The 23,600-nt window shown below is 48.0% G+C and overlaps 1 protein-coding gene across 2 annotated transcripts in view; it reads right to left on the bottom strand.

Annotated features, from left to right (window-relative positions):
• The window catches only part of COL22A1 (collagen type XXII alpha 1 chain), a 295,566-nt gene that overhangs the window by 249,171 nt on the left and 22,795 nt on the right, over positions 1–23,600 (bottom strand). The window lies entirely within an intron of this gene.

Genomic DNA, 23,600 nt, shown 5'->3' with positions numbered 1-23,600 from the left:
TTTTTTTAAAGGAATGTTTATTCTTAAAGGGGCAGTAAGATTTAGCCAAACAGACAAAAGAAAAAAAGGTGATACTGGAAGAAGGAGCTTCTTGAAAACACAAGAGCGAATCCCAAGTTGGCTGAGTGTCAACCACACAGGAGCTGTGTGCTAGAGAAAGAACAGAACGGTGGCTCCTACGCCACCCTTAGGAGCCGCTGGTGCAGTTGCAGAACCCACAACGCAAACCATTTCAGACGTACAACAGCAATGGAGCCAGTCATGCGATAAGGAAATTGTCGATTACGATAAAAAGGCATAATATTTACATAAATGACTTATATCTTCAGCCTCGCTTTTCGAAAAACAGTTGGAAAGGAATAGAATTATTTCCATGGCCCCACACATTTCAGAGAGTGCACTGTTTGGATTTCAAAAAGTCTTAGGTCCAAGTGTTGGCTTCACCACGAGTTAGCTTGGTGGCCGTGACAGGTCTGGTAATCTCTACGTCTCAGTGGGAGCATCTGTGTCATACTGGGTCTTACACACACAGGACTGGTCAAGGTCACACCTATAACAGGACTGATTGTTGTTGCTCATTGCCATCAAGTCAATTCCAACTCATGGTGACTCCATGTGTGCAGAGTAGAACTGCTCCAGGGCGCTTTCAAGGTAGTGACCTTTTGGAAGAAGGTCACCAGCCCTGTCTTCCGAGGCATGTCTGGGTGGATTAGAACTGCCAACCTTTTGGTTAGTGGTTGAGTGCTTAACCATTTGCATAAACCAGGGACTCCAACCAGGGACTCCTAACAGGACTGGCATTAGGGTCAATTTTGCATCTGAGGTACCTTGCTGACCTGACCCCAGACCTGGGAGCAATCTGTTTACCATCCATGGTACACTATTAGAAGTTCACCACCCTAGCAGTTCTATGGGCAATGGTCTCTTTTAATTTTGGGGGCAGACGTGGTTCAGTGTGGGACCGGTTTGGGGACCCTTTACCTAACAGCAATGAGGGGAACGGAATCAGATATTTCCGCCTTTGGGAGAAGGTATTTTTACTGTGTATCCTACAAGGCACCACTAAGTCTGAGAAGGCTCATGGACTGGGGTTATTTCGGAAACAGCAGCGAGCTGCCTGTCTAGGGCCAGGCATACAGAGGATTCTGGCGCTGAGCAATATTTAGGCAGCTCCACCCCAGGCCTGGCAGCTGTGGGTGACAATCAACTGCTGTAACACTGAAAGCCTTCCAGAAACACGGGCTGGGAACTGCGCGTCATTTAAAATGAGTTGACTCAGGAGGTTCTATCCTTGATGATGAGCAAATCTCTGGAGCCTGGCGGCTGGGACCTCGGGGCACGCAGTGCCTCTGCAAATATCTCCAGGAGAACACCTGCCTCCTGATCTCAAACGGGCAAAGCCAATGCGAGGACCACGAACATCAAGAAGATGGAGATTCTCTTCAAGGACTTTAGAACTTGCCCAGACTGCTTTAAGGAATCAGCCCCTAAACAACATACATACTTCCTTCTGGACCTACCACTAAGCCACACAAGAGGCTGAAAGGGCAATTTATAGTTGACTTAGTTGAGTCAGGACAAACGTTTCCCAAAATATCCCCTCCAATCAGGTTTCCCAGTGATCCTGGGGCCCCTGGGATCTGGCTTCAAGAAGGCAGAGAGGTTGGATCAGCATCCAAAATCGCGATTAGTCTATGTGGTGTTAGTTGCCACTGCGTCAGCCCCCGACTCATGGAAATCCCATGCACGATGGTACAAAATGCTGCCCGGTCTTGTGCCGTCCCCAGGATCAGATGCGGACAGAACCATTGTGATCCACAGGGTTTTCACTGGCTGATTTTGGGAAGCAGATTACCAGGGCTATCTTCCTAGTCCATGTTTGTCTGAAAGCTCCGCTGAAATCTGTTCAGCATCATAGCAACATGCAAGCCTCCTCTGATGGACGGGTGGTAGCTGCACATAAGGGTCTTGGCAAGGAACTGAACCCCAGTAACCCACATAAAAGGCAGGATTCTGTCACTGAATCACCAACGCCCCCAGTTCAGCTTCCGTAGCCCTGGGTGTTTCTCGGCTTTTTTGTAGATGTATCTTTACATGGCGTCTGTCTTCCCCCTGCGTGGCTGGCTGTTCAGCTCTTTTCACAAGACACCACTCAGAAGGGACTCATCCTGTGCTAGCCTGACCTCATTAACATAACAAAAAGAAAACTCCTATTTCCTGTTCAGAAATTTACATGTTTACAGGTACAGGGGTTTAGACTTCAATACAGCCTTTGAGGGACACAGTTCAATCTATAACAGTCAGTGTTTCAAGACCTGAAATACAGTAAGGCAAAATAAGTCTGTTTAGCTTTAGAGGTTTTTGCCTATTTTTCTGAGCTGGCTAAAAATATGAGATGAGTAAAGATTAAAAAAATAATTTTGTAAATCCAGGTTCCATGAAGTTGTTGGGGAGGCTTCAGCTTGGTAGTACAGGTTTCAATTTGCACTCTTTCTTTTCTCTTCTTATCTTCCTGTTACAGGCCTTCAGTTAGCTGAACAGAAGTAGCCAGTGGTATCTGAGCCCAGAAGTAAACGCTGAACGGAGGGCACAGATCGGAGAACCTTCCAGGCGTGCAGTTCATCATACTTTCACGGGCCAGCGAGCAGGTTTCATGGACGCCTGGACCCCTGCTATAGAGGTGTGACACGCACCATTCATTGTCAGCCCAATACTCACTCTCTACTTCTTTTTTGCTGAAAAATGACACTTTTGTTCAGAATGGCAGAGTTTTCAGTCCCAGGAGAAAAGCCATGGTTTGTTGGTCTAAGCCAGTTATGGTTATTCTGTTCCCTAGTCTTCCAGCTTCCCTTGTGGCTAGGGGCAAACATGAGACCCAGTTCTGGCCAAGGGGTTTTCTGTGGTTGGAAGAGGAGTGATTATTGAAAAGCTTTTGCTTCTTCAGATGTAAGGGGATAGGTGGGTTAAGCAAGGTTACTTCCCCTCTGTCCCCCTTTGAAGGTGAGATATCATGACCAGGGGACTGTCCTGGAGAACTAAAAAAAATAGGGACTAAAAAATAAACTTCTACTTGTTTAAGCCATAGTTGGGCTTCCTTTACTTGTAGCCGAGTGCATTCCAAACTTGCATGTATTCCTTTCCTGTGAGTAGCACTTATCAGCCAGGGGAAAGGACTGGAAGGCTAGGTTCTCTTTCTGTATCTCTGAGGACAATTAATGAGGGTGGTGAGAACGAATGCATTATTTTCTTGGTAAGGAGCTGTCAGATTGTAGTACCTTCACTATTCCAATGAATATGGGCTTTATGTCAATCCTGAATGGCAGCCATTCAGGATTGACATAAGAAGCAGTTCTGGAATTAGAGACAAGGGTAAGTTCTCAGGAGCCAAGGTGTTTCTTTAATTAGTTCTTGGTTGGCTGGCTGGTTAATTTTCCTTTTTGAAAGCATGAGAGAAAATAAACAAAATGGCTGATTACAAAGACCCTGCCCCTCAGAGTTCATTTACTCCAGGGTCTGGGTGTTGCCTACCCATTTATTTCCATTCTCCCTCAGTCTTTGGGTAAGTAGAACATCCTAGACTTATGGAGAAGAACAATATATCTCTTCACATAGTATGGGTTCTATTTTCCAGAAGCTGTCAGCGGAGCTGGGTATTGGTTGATCAGGGATGCTGGTACAAGGGGAAACACCAGGAATTTGCTGTGATTTCCCTGGAAAGACAGGTCAACTGACTTGTCCTCAGTCTACCAAATGGCAAAGTAGGGGAATGTGTGTATTAGGGAAGGAGGAAGGTTTGCATAAGATGGTCTCTGAGGCCCTGGTGCTTCAGGTTGACACATGATTCTTTCTGCAGAACACACACCACCACCAGCCCCTGGCTCCCAGCCAAGTGTCCCTCCAGCTGAGAAAGGAGGGTGATGGCAATTATTGAGTGCCTACTGTGTGCCAGTGACCCGCTGGGGACTTTCCCCACAACAACTACCCCACTGTTGTTGTTAGGTGCCATTGAGTCAGTTACAACTCATAGCAACACTATGTACAACAGAACGAAACACTGCCCGGTCCTACACCATTCTCACCATTGTTGTTATGCTTGAGCCCATTGTTGCAGCCACTGTGTCAATCCATCTCCTTGAGGGTCTTCCTCTTCTTCGCTGACCCTCTACTTTCCCAAGTATCAAGTCCTTCTCCAGGGACAGGTCCCTCCTCGTAACATGTCCAAAGTGTGCGAGATGAAGTCTCACCATCCTTGCTTCTAAGGAGCATTCTGGTCCTACTTTTTCCAAGACAACCCATCCTAGGCAGTAGATTTTGTTCTCATTACACAGATATAGAGACTGAGGTTAAGAAAATCACCAGATAGAAGGGGGATCTGAATTTCAATAAAGGTCTACCTGACTCTAGAAACTAGGAGTAGAGATGGTAGCCCCAGACCAGGATATCTGGACCAGTAGAAGCAAGAGAGTGAGCCTGGATGGCCCTGATGGGTTCCAGGAGGAAGTGATCACTCACATCCATCACTCTCTGCGGCCGCTGCTGAGTGAGGCTGACCACAGATGAGATGTGTGACATTCCAAGTGGGCAGGGGACAAGGCAGAGGAGAGAAAGGATGAATCACAGTCATCAGACTCTCGGCATAGCACCTCCATGGCTCCACGGCCAGCCAGAGAATCGTCCATGCATCACCCACTTCTGAAGGCCAGGCAGATCCCAAGCCAGGCAAAAGGCCAGGGACAATATCAACAACAATAGCAATCCCTGAGTGTCCCCATGTCCAGATACTGTGCTGGGCACACTATGTGGATTATCTCTGAGCCTCATAACAGCCCTGGCGGGCTGATGTAATTACCTCTATGTCCAGAAGGGGCAAACTGAGGTTCAAAGTACAAAATAGCAGACACAAGTAGATGGCTTACTCTGCACCAGACACAGTTCCAAGCAAGTGGGAACCATTAATGCATTTAATTTATTCCTCACTGCAGCTTTATGAAGGAGCCCCGGTAGTGCAGTGGTTAAAGCATTCAGCTGCTAACTAAAGGTCGACAGTTCAAACCCACTAGCCACTCCACAGGAGAAAGATGTGGTAGTCTACTTCCATAAAGATTGCCCCCCGCCCCATTTCCACTGAGTCGATTCCGACTCATAGTGACCCTATAGGACAGAGCAGAACTGTCCCATAGGGTTTCCAAGGCTGTAAATCTTTATGGAAGCAGACTGCCACATCTATCTCCCGTGGAGCAGTTGGTTCGAACCACCAACCTTTCAATTAGCAGCCAAGCACTTTAACCACTCTGCCACCAGGGTTCCTGTCATGTATGACCAGTCTCTTTAAAGCCAAAAGTTATTTAAGCACCAGTAAAACACCACCATTAGCATTCTGAAGTTGCTAATTTTTCATTGTTTCTTTCAACACTGTTTAAAGGCTTCAACACATTAGACAAAGAAATCTTTAATAACATAAGTATTAATTTCTCTGGAGACAACCATCTAATCTTGGAAACCCTATTGGGCAGTTCTACTCTGTCTTATAGGATTGCTATGAGTCAGAATGACAACAGTGGGTTTGGTTTGGTTGGGCAGCTTTATGGGGTAGGTGGGATTGTTTACACATGTGGAAACTAAGGCATATAAAGTTGGTAAACTGCCCAAGGCCACGTAATTCACAAGGGGCAAAGTCAGCATTGTGGCTCCAGCATGTGGCTCTTGACTGCTGCACCATGCAGCTTCTCCAAGGGCCAGGTCACCTGCACAACATCGTCCAGCCAACAAGGACTCTAAAGCCTTCACCAAAGGACAGCTGGCTCCCCACAATCTCATGAAGCCCTTTCTGCCTTTGAATGGCCCTGACTTGTAGAAGGCTCTTCCTTGATTCGTGCTTATAGGCTTTGCTTTGTGTTCTCTCCGAAGAGCTCCCACGGGGTTTGGACATCCGGCTCTGTTATGGATTAAATTGTGCCCCCCAAAAATATGTGTTGTAAATCCTAACCCCTATACCTGTAGATCTAATGTAATGAACACTAATGACCAAAGACCAGACGAGTTGTGGAAGGACATCATACATGAAGAAAGGAAGAGGTCATTAAAAAGACAAAAGAGAAAGAAAAGACCTAAATGGATGACAGAAGAGCCTCTGAAACCTGCTCTTGAGCATCAAGTAGCTAAAGCAAAAGGAAAAAATGATGAAGTAAAAGAGCTGAACAGAAGATTTCAAAGGGTGGCTCGAAAAGACAAAGTAAAGTATTATAATGACATGTGAAAAGAGCTGGAGATAGAAAACCAAATGGGAAGAACACACTTGGCATTTCTCAAGCTGAAAGAACTGAGGAAAACATTCAAGCCTCGAGTTGTAATACTGCATGATTCTATGGGAAAAATATTAAACGACCCAGGAAGCATCAAAAGAAGATGGAAGGAATATACAGAGTCACTATACCAAAAAGAATTGGTCAACGTTCAACCATTTCAGGAGGTGACATATGATCAGGAACCAATGATACTGAAGGAAGAAGTCCAAACTCTACTGAAGGCATTGGCGAAAAACAAGGCCCCAGGAATTGACGGAATTTCAACTGAGATGTTTCAACAAACAGATACAGCGCTGGTAGTGCTCACCCATCTATGCCAAGAAATTCGGAAGAGAGCTACCTGGCCAACTGACTGGAAGAGATCCGTATTTATGCCTATTCCCAAGAAAGATGATCCAACCAAATGCGGAAATTATCAAACAATATCAATATCACATGTAAGCAAAATTTTGCTGAAGACCATTCAAAAGTGGCTGCAGCAGTATATTGACAGGGAACTTCCAGAAATTCAAGTCGGATTTAGAAAAGGTCATGGAACCAGGGATATCATTACTCATATCAGATGGATCCAGGCTAGAAGCAGAGAATACCAGAAAGATGATTACCTGTGTTTTATTGACTATGAAAAGGCATTTAACTGTGTGAATCATAACACATTATGGATAATGTTGCAGAGAATGGGAATTCCAGAACACTTAATTGTGCTCATGAGGAACCTGTACATAGATCAAGAGGCAGTGGTTGGAACAGAACAAGGGGATACCGCATGGTTTAAAGTCAGGAAAGGTGTGCATCAGGATTGTATCCTCTCACCATACTTATTCAATCTGTATGCTGAGCAAATAATCCCAGAAGCTGGACTATATGAAGAAGAAAGGGGCATCAGGATTGGAGGAAGACTCATTAACAACCTGCATTATGCAGATGACACAACCTTGCTTACTGAGAGTGAAGGGGGCTTGAAGCACTTACTGATGAAGATCGAAGACTACAGCCTTCAGTATGGATTACACCTCAACATAAAGAAAACAAAAATCCTCACAACTGGACCAATAAGCAACATCATGATAAATGGACAAAAAATTGAGGTTGTCAAGGATATCATCTTACTTACTTGGCTCCACAATCAACCCCCATGGAAGCAGCAGTCAAGAAATCAAAAGACACGTTGTATTGGCCAAATCTGCTGCAAAAGACCTCTGTAAAGTGTTGAAAAGCAAAGATGTCACCTTGAGGACTAAGGTGAGCCTGACTGAAACCGTGGTGTTTTCAATCACATTATATGCATGCAAAAGCTGGACAATGAATAAGGAAAATCAAAGAAGAATTGATCCCTTTGAATCGTGGTGTTGGTGAAGAATATTGAATATATCATTGGACTGCCAAAAGAACCAAAAAATCTGTCTTAGAAAAAGTACAACCAGAATGCTCCTTAGAAACAAGGATGGCGAGACTACAACTCACATACTTTGGACATGTTATCAGGAGGGATCAGTCCCTGGAAGATGACATCATGCTTGGTAAAGCTGAGTGACAGTGAAAAAAAGGAAGATCCTCAATGAGATGAACTGACACAGTGGCTGCAACAATGGGCTCAAGCATAACAACAATTGTGAGGATGGCGCAGGACCAGGCAGTGTTTTGTTCTGTTGTGCACAGGGTTGCTGTGAGTCGGAACCAACTCGATGGCACCTAACAACAACATATCTGTGGATATAATCCCATTTGGGAATAGAGTTTTCTGTGTTATGTTAATGAGGCCATATTAGCTTAGGTGCATCTTAAGCCAATCACTTTTGAGATATAAAAGATCAGATCAGGTACAGAAGCAAGGAAGCACAAATGGGGAAAGTCTGTGGAGGTCACCAAGGAACCGAGGAAGAGAAGCTGAAAGAGTCAAAGTTTTCCCTGCAGCCAAAAGAGAGAGTCTTCCACTAGGGCCAGTGCTCTGAATAAGGACTTTTAGCCTCCTAAACTGGGAGAAAATAACTTTCTGTTCTTTAAAGCCACCCACTTGTGGTAGTTCTGCTTTAGCAGCACTAGGAGGCTAAGACAGGTTCCAAGCTGGGCACTGGGGACTTGGGGGTGGACAGGATGACCAGGCCTTGCCCTCTGCTGGCATGGAACACAAAGCAGGTCTCCACTCTTGTTCTCTCATGAAAACCATTTGGATGTTTGAAGACGCTAAGTGAATGAATGAGAGAGTGGCCATTATTAGAGGCCAGGCACTGTGCCAAGGACTCCTTGTCATGCTCCCATTTAATCCTCGTGATGGGAAGACTGGAAGGGTGGGGTGGGCAACAGCATTTTTATCCCTATTTCCGAGTTAGGAAGCAGACATAGAAAGGACAACAGCTGGCAGAAGGGGGTACAGCCCGTCTCAGCCCACACCTGTTTGACCTCAGAGCTCTTCCCCATTAAGCCTGGAGGGTCTAGTTCTCAGCTCCCAGCAGGCTGGGCACCAGCTCAGACCAGCCCCCTCCTTTGGGCACGTGGAGAGGAGAAGAAAGTGCTGGAAGGCCTACTATGGGCCAGCTACCAGACCAGGCCGTTTCAGGCGGTGTACGTGCACTAACTTCACAGCAAACCCGCAATACAGCTCTGTTTGCAATGGGGAATCCAAGGCGGCTCAGAGAGGCTAAGCAATTTATCTAATGTCACACAGATGGCCAGTGAACCCAGGGCTCAGGCTCCAGCACCCAGCTCTGGACCAACCACCATACAACACTCTCACCCACTGAAAGCCACCTCGGGTTGACAGAATGACCAGCTACCTAGTGTACAGTGACATGGTACCAGGCTCTAGCCTTGCCGTAACACACATGATCTCAGCTAACCCCCATTATTCATACTTTACAAGTGAATCCGTATGTTATTAGCTGTATCCCAGACCTGTGACGTGGACTGAGTACAGTGACAAGAAGAGCCCCCAGCTCCAGAGTCGGGGTTTACAGTCTCTGTTCCCCTCTACTTCCTGTTCTAGAAACTTCCAGAGACTTCTGGCCTGCACCCTCTTCTAGACTGAAGTGTGTCAGGCACCAGCTACCTCCCCAGAGGCCCAGGTCCTCTCACTGGGGTGTGGTCAAGGCGCCAAACATTTTACAGCAAAGTTCACGTGAGTGTTTTAGAAGCAGCCTGGTGGTGGAAAGTGGCAAAATACTGCCAGAAAGAAAACCACAGAGACCAGCAGAGAGCTGCAAAACCCGGCCCCTGAGATCAGGCTGCCCTGCCCTGTCTCTCCTCTTTGTCTCTGTCTCCAGAGGAGCACCTACAAGGAAGTATGAGGCATGGGGGCTCCAGCACATTGGGGTGCTTCCTGGCATGGAACCGGGAGATGCCGTTGATCTTTGTTTGAGCACTGGAGGGTGGAGGGAAGCGTGACAAAGAGACCCCCACCAGGGCCACCTCTCCTCCCCACCCAAGCACATGCTCACTGGTGTGAGGTGAAGCTGAAGTAGGACCAGAGGGAGAGCTTGGCCCTCCAGGCTCAGTGGGGAAGGAGCTCTGGGGTCCTACAGGCATGAGCTGAGAGGCCGCACCCCTCCTGCCAGCTGTTGTCCCCTCTGTGTTGCTTCCTTACCCAGAAGTAGGGATAAAAGTGCTGTTATCCACCCCCATCTTCCCATCACGAGGATTAAAATGGAAGGTGACCAGAGGTCCTTGGCATGGTGCCTGGCATCTAATAAGTGCCCCTGAATCACTCATTCATTTGTTCACTCACTCACTCATTTGTTTACTCATTCATTCATTCAGTCCCCCATTCATTCACTCACTCATTCACCAGCACAGATCTACCAGGCGCAGCCACATTCCAGACTCTACAAGTGAGTGCAGAAGAGTGAACAAGGACAAGGTGGCCCCTGCCCCCTTGTACTCACATCCATTGGAGGAGACAGACAGCAGGTACAGGGACAGACACAGCACAACAGCCATGGTGGGTGAGCAGTGTGAGGAAGCACCTGTGTCAGGTAATGGACCAGCCTCGGAGTGAGGGGCGAGGATGGGCAGAGATCACCTGGTCTGGGCAGACCTCTCAGGTGAGGTAGCATCTGAGCGAAAGCTAAGAATGGGGACAAGCCAGCTGTGGGAAGAGCAGAGCTGGCAGAAGTTACCAGCAAGTACAAGCACTGGGGCAGGACAGGGCATGGCTGGCCGTGGGGATGGAGCAAGAGGTCGAGGAGCGAGCCAGGAAGACGGCAGGCAGGTAGAGTCTGGTAACCAAGGTGGTGTGAAATTCAGGGCAGGGAAACAGATCCCGCTGTCCAGGAGGGCAAGATGGAGGCAGGTGAAGACAGGTGGAAGGCCGCTTACTACCGGCAATGTTGAAGTGACACTACTGACAGGTTGGCGGTTCAAGTCTACCCTGAGGTACCTTGGAAGAAAGGCCTGGTGATCTACTTCCAGGAAATCATCCACTGAGAACTTCATGGAGCACAGTTCTGCTCTGACACACGTGGGTCGCCATGAGTCGGAATCCACTCGATAGCACCTGGTTTTTATTACATGAGTATTACCACCCCAGAAGGACCTGTGAGCACCTGCCCCATCACCTATGATGTTCCTCGGACCGTGTTTCCCTCCAGGGAAGGTCTCTTGCACCAAGCGCTAGTAGGTGTCACCAGAGGCTATGAGGACCTTTCTCGAGGTGGGGTGCTGGGTGCTGGGAGAGGAGGACACAGAGGGACTTTGGAGGGCTGCTGAGCCCTGACCAGCACCCAGGGGCCACAGGAGGCTCAGCCTCTGCTCCTGCTCAGCACAGTGCTGACTCCTAGCCCTTGTTGTGGGAGACACTCTACACCCAACCTTTTCTTCCTTCCACGTTACTGAGACCATACTGCCTGCCAGGGAGCCCTGGTGGGCAAGAGTTAAGAGTGCTCAGCTGCTAACCTGAAGGTCAGTGGTTCAACCCCACCCAGCAGTTCCATGGGAGAAAAGGCCTGGTGATCTGCTCCCGTACAGATCACAGCCTAGGAAACCCTGTGGGGCAGCTCTACTCTGTCACATGGGATCCCTAGCAACAACGTGACGTGCCAGGCACTGGGCTGTCCCTGAGTGCCCACCTCCACTGGGACAGGATCGCTGCCTGGATGCCAGGGCGGCTGCAGGGTATGGAAAGGACAAACGCCCCTGCCCTCTCGACATTCACATTCCAGTGCATTTTGTTTAATTCTCTCAATGGCCTCGTCGGGGATTTTATTATTCCCAGTTTGCAGATGAACAAAATGAGGCTCACAGAGTTTAAATGACCTGCCTGACAATGTCACTCTGCTATTAAGTGGCAGAGCAGGATTCAAACTCAGGTCTGACCAAAACACCGGGCTGGGGTTCCTGGATGTTGCAATGGTGGATGTGCTCCACTGCTAACTGAAAGGTAGAAGGTTCGAGTCCACCCAGAGTCACTTTGGAAGAAAGGCCTCGCAATCCACTTCTGAAAAAATCAGCCACTGAAAACCCTATGGGGCAGTTCTACTCTGATACACACTGGGTCACTGACCTAATGTCATTGACTCCATGACAACTTTTTTTTTTGAGGCCCAGTTTGCTCAAGTCTAGAACTGAAACCATCCTCTTGATACGTGCCACTCAGAGTCCTATACGGCTTAGATAAGGGACAGTGCCTAAGTACCAAGTTCAACAGCAAGGGCATAGGGATCCCAAACAGCAACAGGCCCTCCTCGACCCATGGATTCTCTCAGGGAACCCAGGGTGCCGTGTGGAACCCCCCCACCAGCCCCAGTTGCCAGTCCGTCACCCACAAGCCCTGAGCTCCTGCAGGAAGGGGGTACGTGGAAAGAGACAGGGAGGTGGAACTCCCCAAGGACCTTGTGATGCTGTGCTCTGTCCTAGGTGAGAGGATGGCTGAGCAGACCTACAAGGGAGGGGAAAACAAAGCCTCCCCTCTCCCTTACCAAGATTCTGAGTAGATGGAGAAATACAAAGACCAAGGAGAGGCCAGTTTTCACCCAAGTTGGCGGGGGGGCGGGGTTGACAAGGCCTTTGTCCCTAACTCACATGGAGGAGACAATGTGGGGAAGGATGGAGAGAAGGAACAGGACAGGTCACCAAGTTGGTCTCAGAGACCCACGTCCTGGTCAACTCTGACCCCAACTCATCAAGTGAGCCCACCCACCTCCACCCCACCCAACCGCCTCTAGCTCTGTGGTCTCAGGGAAGATGGACAAAGGAACTAAGCCTTTTTATTGTTTCTGCTCCAGCCGCATTCTCTCCATGAGCGTGTGGCCTGGGTCAGACTGTGTCCAGACTTGTGCATGTCCCAGGGTCAGAGCCCAGTGCATGTGGGGCCCCGCAGGTGTGAGAGCCAACCCTCCGGTGGTCCCTGTCACTGGCAAACATGGGCATGGCCAGCCCAAGCTCCTCCTACTTTCCTCCTGGGCTCTGTCCCCCGGGGTGGTGGGGGCATTCCTGGAATGGTTAGGGGCTGCATTCCTATGGAGATTTCAGTGCAGCCTGTGGGCACCTTCGCTGCCGGATGCCAGTGAGGTTCAGCTGGTGCAGGCGTCCCAGGGCAAAACCAGGCAGGGAAGGCAGAGCCGCGACCTGAGACAGGGCACAGCCCTGAGCGGGGACCAGGACAGCCTCCAGCGTGCACTTCTGAGGTGGGGCCCAGCCAGGAGTGCAGACTCTGAGCAACGCCTTTCCATTCAGGTGAGGGAGGGTAGTGAGCAAAACCGTACCTCTTGGGGGGGGGGGAGGGCTGCGCCCTGAGGATCCGCAGCTGGAGAGGCAAGCCTGCGTGTTCCTATGATGCTGAACTGGTTTCGCTGGAGCTTCCAGATGAAGACAGAATAGGAAGAAAGGCCTGGCAATCTACTTCTGAAAATCAGTCAGTGAAAGCCCTATGGATCACAATGATCTGATCCTGTTGTGCATGGGGTCATAACGAGTCAGGGGCCATCCCAATGGCGAGTAACAACAACCACCTTAATCTGGCCTAGGACCCCTCCTAGCCGCTCTCCTTGTTTCTGCTGTTTCTTTGTTTCAATTCATTTTCTACTTAACAACACAAATGAGCTTAAAGCATAAACAAAACAACAACCATCCTCTTGCTTAAATTCCTTCAGTGGGTTTCTAGGGTATGCTCAGCCTGTGAAAAACTCATCAAGCTGTTCACTTAAGATATGTGCACTTTCCAGGATGTTTCTTACAGTTCACAGAAAGTTTAAAATGAAACACAACAAAGCCTTCAGTGGCCACAAGACCCCCCTACCACGGCCCCGTCCTCACTCTGCTCCATCCTTCACCACCCTTGTGTTCACCAAGATGCCCAGCGGTGCTGGCCTCCTGGAGTTACTGATGACGTCAACCCCTTTCCTGTGCACAGAGCTTCCTCCACCTGGAGGGGTCTTCTCCCTGCTGTTCTGGGCACCCTAACTGTGTGACCTAAGGCAGAACCCCTCCTTTCTGCTTTATCTTAGCCTCCCTTGTTAATGCCCGACACAGTGCGTATTACAGCTTCCAGCTATAATTTTCATTCATACCTTTTCAACGTTAGTTTTTTTAATTGGTGGTTTGCTTCCCCCTAAGGTATAAGCTCTGGGTGGACAAGAACTGTGTTGATCTTATTAACTACTGTACTTCTGTGACCTACAGTCACAATGCACAATTTCTAGTTCATGGTAAGCATTTATTAGGAACTGAATGGTGTCTCCCTCCACCACCAAAAAAAAAGAAAAGAAAATGTATTGGAATCCTAAACTCTGTACCTGCAGATGTAATCCTGGTTGGAAAGAAGGTTTTCTTGTAGGGTATGCCCTAAACATAATCACTTCTGAGTGATAAAAAGAGCAGATTAGACAAAGAGAAGGAACACTGGTGGTGTCGTGGTTAAGCGCTTGGCTGCTGCTAACCAAAAGGTCGGTGGTTTGACTTGGAGCAAAGCAGAATGAAGAACAACAAAGACACAAGGTAATTATGAGCCCAAGTGACAGAAAGGGCCACACAAACCAGAGACTACATCAGCCTGAGACCAGAAGAACTAGATGGTGCCCGGCTACAACCGATAACTGCCCTGAGAGGGAACATAACAGATAATCCCTGAAGGAGCAGGAGAGCAGTGGTATGCAGACCTCAAATTCTCGTAAAAAGACCAGATTTAACAGTCTGACTGAGACTAGAAGGACCCCAGAGGTCATGGTCCCTGGGGTCTGTTCTGTTAGCCCAAGACTGGAACCATTCCCAAAGTCAACTCTTCAGACAGGGATTGGACTGGACTACAAGATAGAAAATAATACTGGTGAGGAGTGAGCTTCTTGGCTCAAGCAGACACATGAGACTATGTGGGCAGCTCCTGTCTGGAGGCGAGATGAAAAGGGAAAGTGGGACAGAAGCTGGTTGAATGGACATGGGGAATATAGGGTAGAGAGGAGGGGTGTGCTGTCTCATCAGGGGGAGAGCAGCTACAAGTACATAGCAAAGTGTATATACGTTTTTGTATGAGAGACTGACTTGATGTCTAAACTTTCACTTAAAGCACAATTAAAAAAAAAAAAAGAGGTCGGTGGTTCAAACCCACCAGCCTGTCTTTGGGAGAAAGATGTGGCAGGCGGTCTGCTCCTGTGAAGATTTACAGCCTTGGAAACCCTGTGGGGCAGTTCTACTCTGTCCGAGAGGGCTGCTGAGTCGAAATTGGCTTGATGGCAGTGGGGTTTTAGACACAGAGGCACACGCTGGGGAAGACAAGATGCCATATGAGGATCAGCAAGAGCCAAGGAACGCCTGACACTACCAGCAAAGAAGGAATCAGCGTGGCCGAGGCCCTGGTTTGGACTGTTAGCCTCCAGAACTGTGAGAAAATAAACGTCTGTCCTTTAAGGCCTCAGCATTTGGTGTCTGTGTTACAGCAGCACTCGCTCACTAAAACAGCATTTAACAGACAGACCCGCTGCATCAGAGAAGAAAACGCTTGTAGCGTGGCTAGGAGACGGGTGTTGATATCCCCACGTCTCAGAGGAGGAAACTGAGGGTCAGAGAGGTCATGTGGTTCCTCAAGGACACACGGGTAACGAGTAAGAGCAACAGCGGACGTGTGCTCAGCAGTCACTCCGTGCAAGGCACTGCTCTAAGCACCCTGCGAATGTAACGCACTCAGTCTTCACCCCGTGAGCACAAACTTCAGGTTAGTAAACCCACTGCCCTCAAGTAGATGCCAACTCACAGCGATCCTATAGGACAGAGTAGAACTGCCCCCTAAGGTTTCCATGGAGTCTTTTGGTTAGCTGCTGAGCTCTTAACCACTGCACCACCAGGGCTCTTCAGGTTAGTAAACCAAACTGAACCAAACCCATTGCCGTCAAGTTGATTCCAACTCATAGCGACACTACAGGACAGAGTAGAACCGCCCCACAGGATTTCCAAGAAACGCCTGGTGGATTTGAACTGCTGACCTTTTGGTTAGCAGCCATAGCTCTTAACCACTAGGCCACTGGAGTTTCCCTTAGGTTAGCAGTGGAGTGAAAATCATTTGCACTGCCATATGTATATGAGTTGACATGGCTGGATTCCAATAAAATTCCATTTCCAAAAATTGTCGGTTGGCCCGATTTGGCCCACAGGCGGGCCAAATCGCTATCCCCTTGCATTAGATCCAGGCGGGCCATCCCTTCCTGAATGGACCGATTTCCTTTACAAGGCTCATGATAGTTGAACTTCTGGCTTGATTGCTTCCTTTGACTAGGACCTCAGTTCCACTCCTGTTATTGTTGGGCACTTTATTTTTAGCATGTTCTCTTTATATAGGCCTGCCAAAAAGACACTAAATATGATGCCAACAGCAGCAATAATAGTAATAATGACAACTGCAATCTGTTATTCACCGGCTTGGTAATTATCACCTCCCTTCTGCAGGCAGGAAGCCAAGGCTTGGAGACACAGAGTCGCTGACTGAGGGATCCCCCTCAGCCCCCACCGGAAGGAGCAGAGCTGGGATTCCATGGGTCCCTCTGCCCTCAGACCAGAGGTCTCAGAGGTGATGCCCCGTGACAAGGGTCAACACATGATAGGTGCTAATGATGAGCATTTTACATCCACAGCTCCCTCTGCCCAAGAAAGTAGGTATTGCTATCATTGCCTTCATTTTACAGTGAAAACTAAGGTTTAAGGAACTTACATGATTTGTCAAAATCAAGAGAAAATCCTGGATTTAAACCCAGACAGTGTGACCTCAGCCACCTGCCTAACCCTGATGCTATATAGATCACAGCTACGGAGAGAGAGAAGGCAGGACGGAACACCGCCCCCATCCCTGAGTCCTCTTACTGTAATCTTCTCACGCATCCGAAGCCATGCGTTCTCAAACGGGGTGACATCACCGCCAACAGGCACCTCTATATGGGGCGGTGGTGGTGGTAAATCGTAGATACAATGTTCTGTGGCCCCCCAAAGCTCCACCCTACCAAACGGCATACAGGACATAAACATACATACAAACCAAAACCCACTGCCGTCAAGTTGATTCCGACTCATAACAACCCCATAGGGTTTCCAAGGCTGTAAATCTTTAGTGAAGCAGACTGCCACATCTTTCTCCCACTGAGTGGCTGGTGGGTTCGAAGCGCCAACCTTTTGGTTAGCAGCTAAGTGCTTTAAAAACATATATATAGTAAAACCGGTAACGAGTTGCTAAGTCGACCCCGACTCATGACGCCCCACGTGTGTCAAAGGAGAGCTCCTATGTACATACATATAGTAAGAGCAAACACGTGTGTGTCAGGGCCATGAACTTGCCTGCTAAGCGCTTCCCAGGTACTATCTCATTAGATCCTCACCATACTCTACAGGGTATGGAGTGTCACCATCATCCTCCTTTCACAGGTGAAGACACAGAAGCAGAAAGAGGCTGTGCGCCGGCCTCAGGTTTCAGGGAGAGTAAGGAGGCAGGGCTGGGGGCCACCCCCGGCACCCCAGCTCCAGTGCTGCAGTCTAACCAGGGCATTCCACTGCCGCTGCCTACGCTGCACGGACGGAATCACACACGCGCATAAGCTCTGGCTACGCAAACCCAGGAATCTACCTACAGGAAAACATCGACAGGTACACGGAGGCCAGTACGAGAAGTCCCTGTATTGCTTTGTTAACAGTAAGCCTGAATCTGGAAGCAAACGAAATGATCATCACCCCAGGGCTGACTGAAGAAATGATGGTCTGTCTTCACCGCTGAATAAGGTGTCTTTGTTAGAAAGAATAAGACAGAGCTAAACACCCTGATGGAAAATAAGAAAACTGCAGAACGTTGTGTGTTCTACAACTTCATTTTGTCTTTAATGCACAGATAGAAGTAAGGCAGGGAGCAAGTATCAAAGGGTCCCCCGGTCATCTCCAGGCTCGGTTCTGGCTGGGCACAGTGGGAGACTTATGTTTTTCTTCCCTGACTTACATAAATCAAGAATAAATGATGGGAGGTTTTTAGTTTTTCATCATTTTCAGTCATTTCCTAATAAAATTCCCCAGCATATAATCAGAAGGAATTAACCCGATGACTATTGCCAGCAGCTGGCATCTAGCATAACAAGCTTCCTCAAGAAGAACTCCCAGTGACCTTTAGGTAAAGGGTGAGGGCCCAGGACTGAATTTCTTCTTGAGGCTGACTGGGTCCCATGTGCCAAACCACAGACATCTACGTGGCTGATCCAAATGGCCTTCAGATCCACCCAGAAGGAATAGCTGGGTGGGTCGCCTTGTGGCCACAACTGCTCCCAGATGTGTGTGTGTGTGCGTGCGTGTGTGTGTGTGTGTGTGTGTCCTGAATTTACCACGAGTCTCTGGGCTCGGCAGAGGGAGGGATGTGGTATGAAAGCAAGAGTGTGGTCAGGAAGGCATGGTCCCTGGGGACAATACTACCAGAAGGGCTGTGCCCTCACTGATGGCTTTACAAGGTTCTCAGTGCAGAGGGAGATGCAGACCCAAAGAATTTCCCAGACCAGATATGGCACCCAGACATACTAACAACCAGCCTCACAGTCTTCACCCAGGGATCATGTGCTGGGTCTTCAAGGGGAAAGATTATATAGGGGTTGGAGGGTGACCCTGTGTTTGAACTGTGGTGTTGACAAAGACATTAAACACACTGTGGACTGCCAGAAGAATAAACACATCAGTCTTAGAAGAAATACAACCAAAATGCACCTTAGAATTGAGAATGGTGAGACTTAAGCTCACTTACTTTGGACATGTCATCAGGAAAGACCAATCACTAGGAAAGGACATCATGGTTGGTAAAGCAAAGGGTCAGCAAAAATGAGGGAAACCCTCCATGAGATGGACTGACATAACAACCACAACAATGGACTCAAACACACCAATGATCATGAAGATGGTACAAGACCAGGCAACGTTTTGATCTGTTGTATATAAGGTCGCCATGTATCACAGTCGACTAGACAGCAACTAACAATTGCTTCTTGTTGAGTGAAGACTTGTGGCTGACCCTTGGATCTGCCTCCTTCTAGTTGTGTGAACTTGGGGAGGTTAAGTCATATAACTGTGCCTCGATTTCTGCCTCCTGGAATTGGGGATAATGACACTTTCCCATACTCTGGCTCCATCACTGCCCTCCAGCCCCATTGCCTTTGTGCACACTCTGTGTACCTCAGGTCCTTGGCTTCAGCTGTGCCCTCTGCCTGGAACCCTTCATCCATAAAGCTGGCATGGGTGGTTCCTTCATGCAATTCTAAGCTCGACTCGCTTTTTCTCTCTCAAACAGGCCTTCACCTAATCTCCTTGCCTGAAACATGAAACCACGTCCTGCTTTATTTTCTTCAAGCAGTTATCACTGTTTGGAATTACCTTGCCCATTTACTTGATCATTTCAGTGTCTATCACCTTTCCTTTGTAGAAAGTAAGGGTCACCCTAAAAGTGGGGACATGTCTGTCTCATTTACTACTGTAACTCTGTGCCTCAGAACAAGTCCTGGGAGATAATATCCCAAAATCAAACCAGCTGCTGTCCAGCCAATTCTAACTCATGGAGACCCATGTGGGGCTCAGTAAGTGTGCACTGAAAACATATAATAACTCGATGAGATACATGAAGGGCCTTAGAAAAATCCACTGTTGTGAAATGGTGCCTACGGAGGCCTATTTCATCAATTTTCAAGTATATAAATAAGTTGTATTGTTTGCTGGAACACTTTTGCACTACAAAAATAAAAACTTACAAAAACTTTTCTCAAATAAATCTAATAATCAGCTCACTTACCTATGAGGTTAAGGGGCCCATCTGCCACCAACAATGAAAACAAGGGAGGCCCCTCAGTAAACATCAGCGTGCACCCCCAGCCTCAGCTCACTTATCTCGAAAACGAGCAAGCCTGTGAGGAGGTACAAATCCCACACCACAGGCAACTGGGACCCTGGAGAGTCTCTAAATTGATACATAAATTGCGCCGAGTCACACGCTTATTAAAACGCATAGCTGGAATTTACAGGTCGGCTTTTTCTAGTGAAAACTGTGTTGTTGGTGTTAGGTGTCATCGAATTCATTCTGACTTATAGTGACCCTATATGGCAGAGCAGAACTGCTCCATAGGGTTTTCTAGGCTGTGATTTTTACAGTAGCAGATTGCCAGGACTTTCTCCCATGGAGCTACTGGAGTGAAAGCTATAGGTGAAAAATAAAATTGATCTCACCCTCACGTAAAAAAAAAAATCAGTCTCGGTCCTCTCTCCTTTTCCTCCCTCTCTCTTACACTCTTTTTTCCTCTTTGTCTTTCTCCCTGTTGTATTGGCAAGCATCCCATCCAACAGTCAAAGCTTTCATTGGCACTGGAACTCAGCTAACCATGAACACACTGACAACAGAGAGAGAGAGAGAGAGAGAGGAGGGGTGCCATGTGTCTCCAGAGAGAAGGCACCACAGGAGCATGGGAGAGGCCCTCTTTTTGCCCTCATCCCCAATAACATCCCTGCCCAAGAGCCCAATTGCTCAAAGACAAGATCCAGAGCACCCTTCCTGTCCATGGGGGAGAAAGGACCACCAAAGTATCCCCCAAAATAGTAGTAGGTGGAGGCCCTCTCAGCTGTGGCCGGCTGGCATTCCACAGGCTCACTTACAGCGGTCCGATAAGCTATATAAAGGTTGTTTGGCGGCCACACAGAGCCAGGGCGGAGAAAGCTAATTACAGTCAAGGCTGTGGGCTGGTTCTCAGCTTCTGCCCCTTGAACTGCAGGAAGCTGGGAACCCCTATCAGGCACGGGCAGGCAGGAGTTTGCACTGTGGTACAGAGGTGCTTTCTGGGGGTGCCACGGTGGACCTCGGGGAGGGCACTGGGAGAGGCCAGAAGAGGCACGATGCCCACCCAGACTGTCCCCTGGGTAACAGTCTATGTAAAGGATGGGAGGAGGCTACTGGGGCTGAGAAGCACGTGCATCTCTCATGCCCTCGGCTCTTTTGACAGCGACCTTGCTGTTGCTCTTATTACACACAGGAGTTTGTAGACACTCTTTTTTGCCTATAAAATGGAGATGGATTCTCCCATTACTGTAAGGTTTATGCAGCCTACAGTCACTGGTCACCGTGTATGAGCCAGGCTCTGTGCTAGGCTCTGGCTACTGGCTTAATGATTAAATATTCAGTAGGGTACAGAAGGGAAGTGTGGAAGGCCTCACGCTCTCAGGGGATGGACAATGAACTGAATCAAGGGTTTAATGCCCTACTACTACCGACTGCTCTGATCAGGGCCACAGGAGAGAAATCCTCATAGAATGGGAGAAAAATCTGGAATAGAACCTCAAATTCTTAAAAATTTCAGACTTATTGGTCTGGTTCAGACTAGAAGCCTCTGAGAATATCTCCCTGAGAGACTTTAAACCTTGAACTGAAACTATCCCCTGAGGTCACCTTTTAGCTAAGTAACAGATCAGCTCTTAAAATAAGGACTATCACTGGGAGTAGAGCGTACCTTTAAAAAAAATCATCTGTATGAGACCAAGAGTCACCAATTACTCTAAAGCCAAGATGGAAGGGTAAGCGGACAGGGAAACCAGGTTACTGGAAACGGAACACCCAGAATGGTGTGAACGAGAATGTTGACGTATTGCAAAAAACATAACTGATGTCACTGAACAGTTTGTGTAGTAATTGTTAAATGGGGACCCAATTTGCTGTGTAAACTTTCAACGAAACACAATAAAATAGTGTTTTTTTAAGAAAAAAAAAAAGAGAGAGTTTAATACCATATTTCTCCTGCATCCTGGAGACACCAATGCACCCCTTCGTACCCCAGGGCCATTAGCAAGAAACAGGAAGAACACAAGAAAACTTATTCAGAGGATACCTCAGTCTGGATCAGCCACACTTCAAGTGCTCAAGAGCCACACATGACCAGTGGTCACTGCGTTGGACAGCAAAGGTTGAGAGCCTCAGCTTTCCCAGGCATAAAGTGTCGTTCGATACGAACCCCAAGGCAGGGTGAGGATGGAGTGAGAGAGGATAGTGGAAACCACTGTCCACAGCAGACCCCTTAGTTCTATTCACCTGCCCAACACAACCTCCAGGGGAGTCGGATCAGGGTCCCCTCCCCAGCACTGCCCCACCCCAGGAGGTAGATGATATTGATGGCCTGATTCAGCCTATCCCAGCCAACCTGACTTTTTTTTTTTTCTTATTCTAGATATTTCATATAAGTGGGATCATGCGACATTTGTCCTTTTGTGTCTGACTTAGTTCCCTCAACGTGTTTGCAAGGTTCATCCATGCCACAGCACGTATCAGAACTTCAGTTCTCTCTGCGACTGAACACCATTCCATTGCGTGTGAGCACTGTGGAGCCCCGGTAGCATAGTAGTTAAAGAGCTCGGCTGCTTGCCGAAAGGTCGGTAGTGTGAATCCACCAGCTGCTCCTCGGACACCCCATGGGGGAGTTCGACTCTGTCCTATAGGGTCGCTATGAGTCGGAATGAACCCGACAGCAATGGGCTTTGACAGGTACGCACCATGTTATGGACTGAATTATGTACCCCAAAATGTGTGTCAACTTAGCTAGGCCACGGTTCCCGGTATTGTGTGGTTGTCCACCATATTGTTATCTGATGTTACTATCCTACTCGCTGTAAATCCTACCTCTATGATGTTAATGAGGCAGGATTAGAGGCAGTTATGTTAATAACGCAGGACTCAATCTACAGGATTAGGTTGTATCTTGAGTCGATCTCTTTTGAGCTATAAAAGAGAGAATGGAGCAGAGAGGAGAGGGACCTCATATCACCAAGAAAGAAGAGCTGGGAGCAAGCATGTCCTTTGGACCTGGGGTTCCTGTCCTGTGCTGAGAAGCTCCTAGACCAGGGGAAGATTGATAACAAGGATCTTCCCCCAGAGCTGAAACAGACAGAGAAAGCCTTCAGAGCTGGCACCCTGAATTTTGACTTCTACAAGGGGATACTGATTGGTTTAAAGTCAGGAAAGGTGTGCAGCAGGTTTGTATTCTTTCACCACACCTATTTAATCTGTATGCTGAGCAAATAATCCCAGAAGCTGGACTATATGAAGAAGAACGGGGCATCAGGACTGGAGGAAGACTCATTAAGAACCTGCGTTATGCAGATGACACAACCTTGCTTGCTGAAAGTGAAGAGGACCTGAAGCACTTACTAACGAAGATCAAAGGCCACAGCCTTCAGTATGGATTACACCTCAACATAAAGAAAACAAAAATCCTCACAACTGGACCAATGAGCAACATCATGATAAACGGAGAAAAGATTGAAGTTGTCAAGGATTTCATTTTACTTGGATCCACAATCAACAGCCATGGAAGCAGCAGTCAAGAAATCAAGAGACGCATTGCATTGGGCAAATCTGCTGCAAAGGACCTCTTCAAAGTGTTGAAGAGCAAAGACGTCACCCTGAAGACTAAGGTGCGCCTGACCCAAGCCATGGTATTTTCAATCACATCATATGCATGTGAAAGCTGGACAATGAATAAGGAAGACCGAAGAAGAGCTGACACCTTTGAATTTTGGTGTTGGCAAAGAATATACCATGGACTGCCAAAAGAACGAACAAATCTGTCTTGGAAGAAGTGTGGCCAGAATGCTCCTCAGAGGCAAGGATGGCAAGACTGCGTCTTACACACTTTGGACATGTTGTCAGGAGGGATTAGTCCCTGGAAAAGGACATCATGCTTGGCAGAGTACAGGGTCAGCAGAAAAGAGGAAGACCCTCAACGAGGTGGACTGACACGGTGGCTGTAACAATGAGCTCAAGCATAACAACGATTATAAGGATGGCGCAGGACCGGGCAGTGTTTCGTTCTGTTGTGCACAGGGTCGCTATGAGTCGGA

The sequence above is a fragment of the Elephas maximus genome, chromosome 15, assembly GCF_024166365.1.
Source record: "Elephas maximus indicus isolate mEleMax1 chromosome 15, mEleMax1 primary haplotype, whole genome shotgun sequence".
NCBI lineage: Eukaryota > Metazoa > Chordata > Mammalia > Proboscidea > Elephantidae > Elephas > Elephas maximus.
Note: the sequence above shows the minus strand (reverse complement) of the source record. Positions and strands in the feature narration are given on the sequence as shown.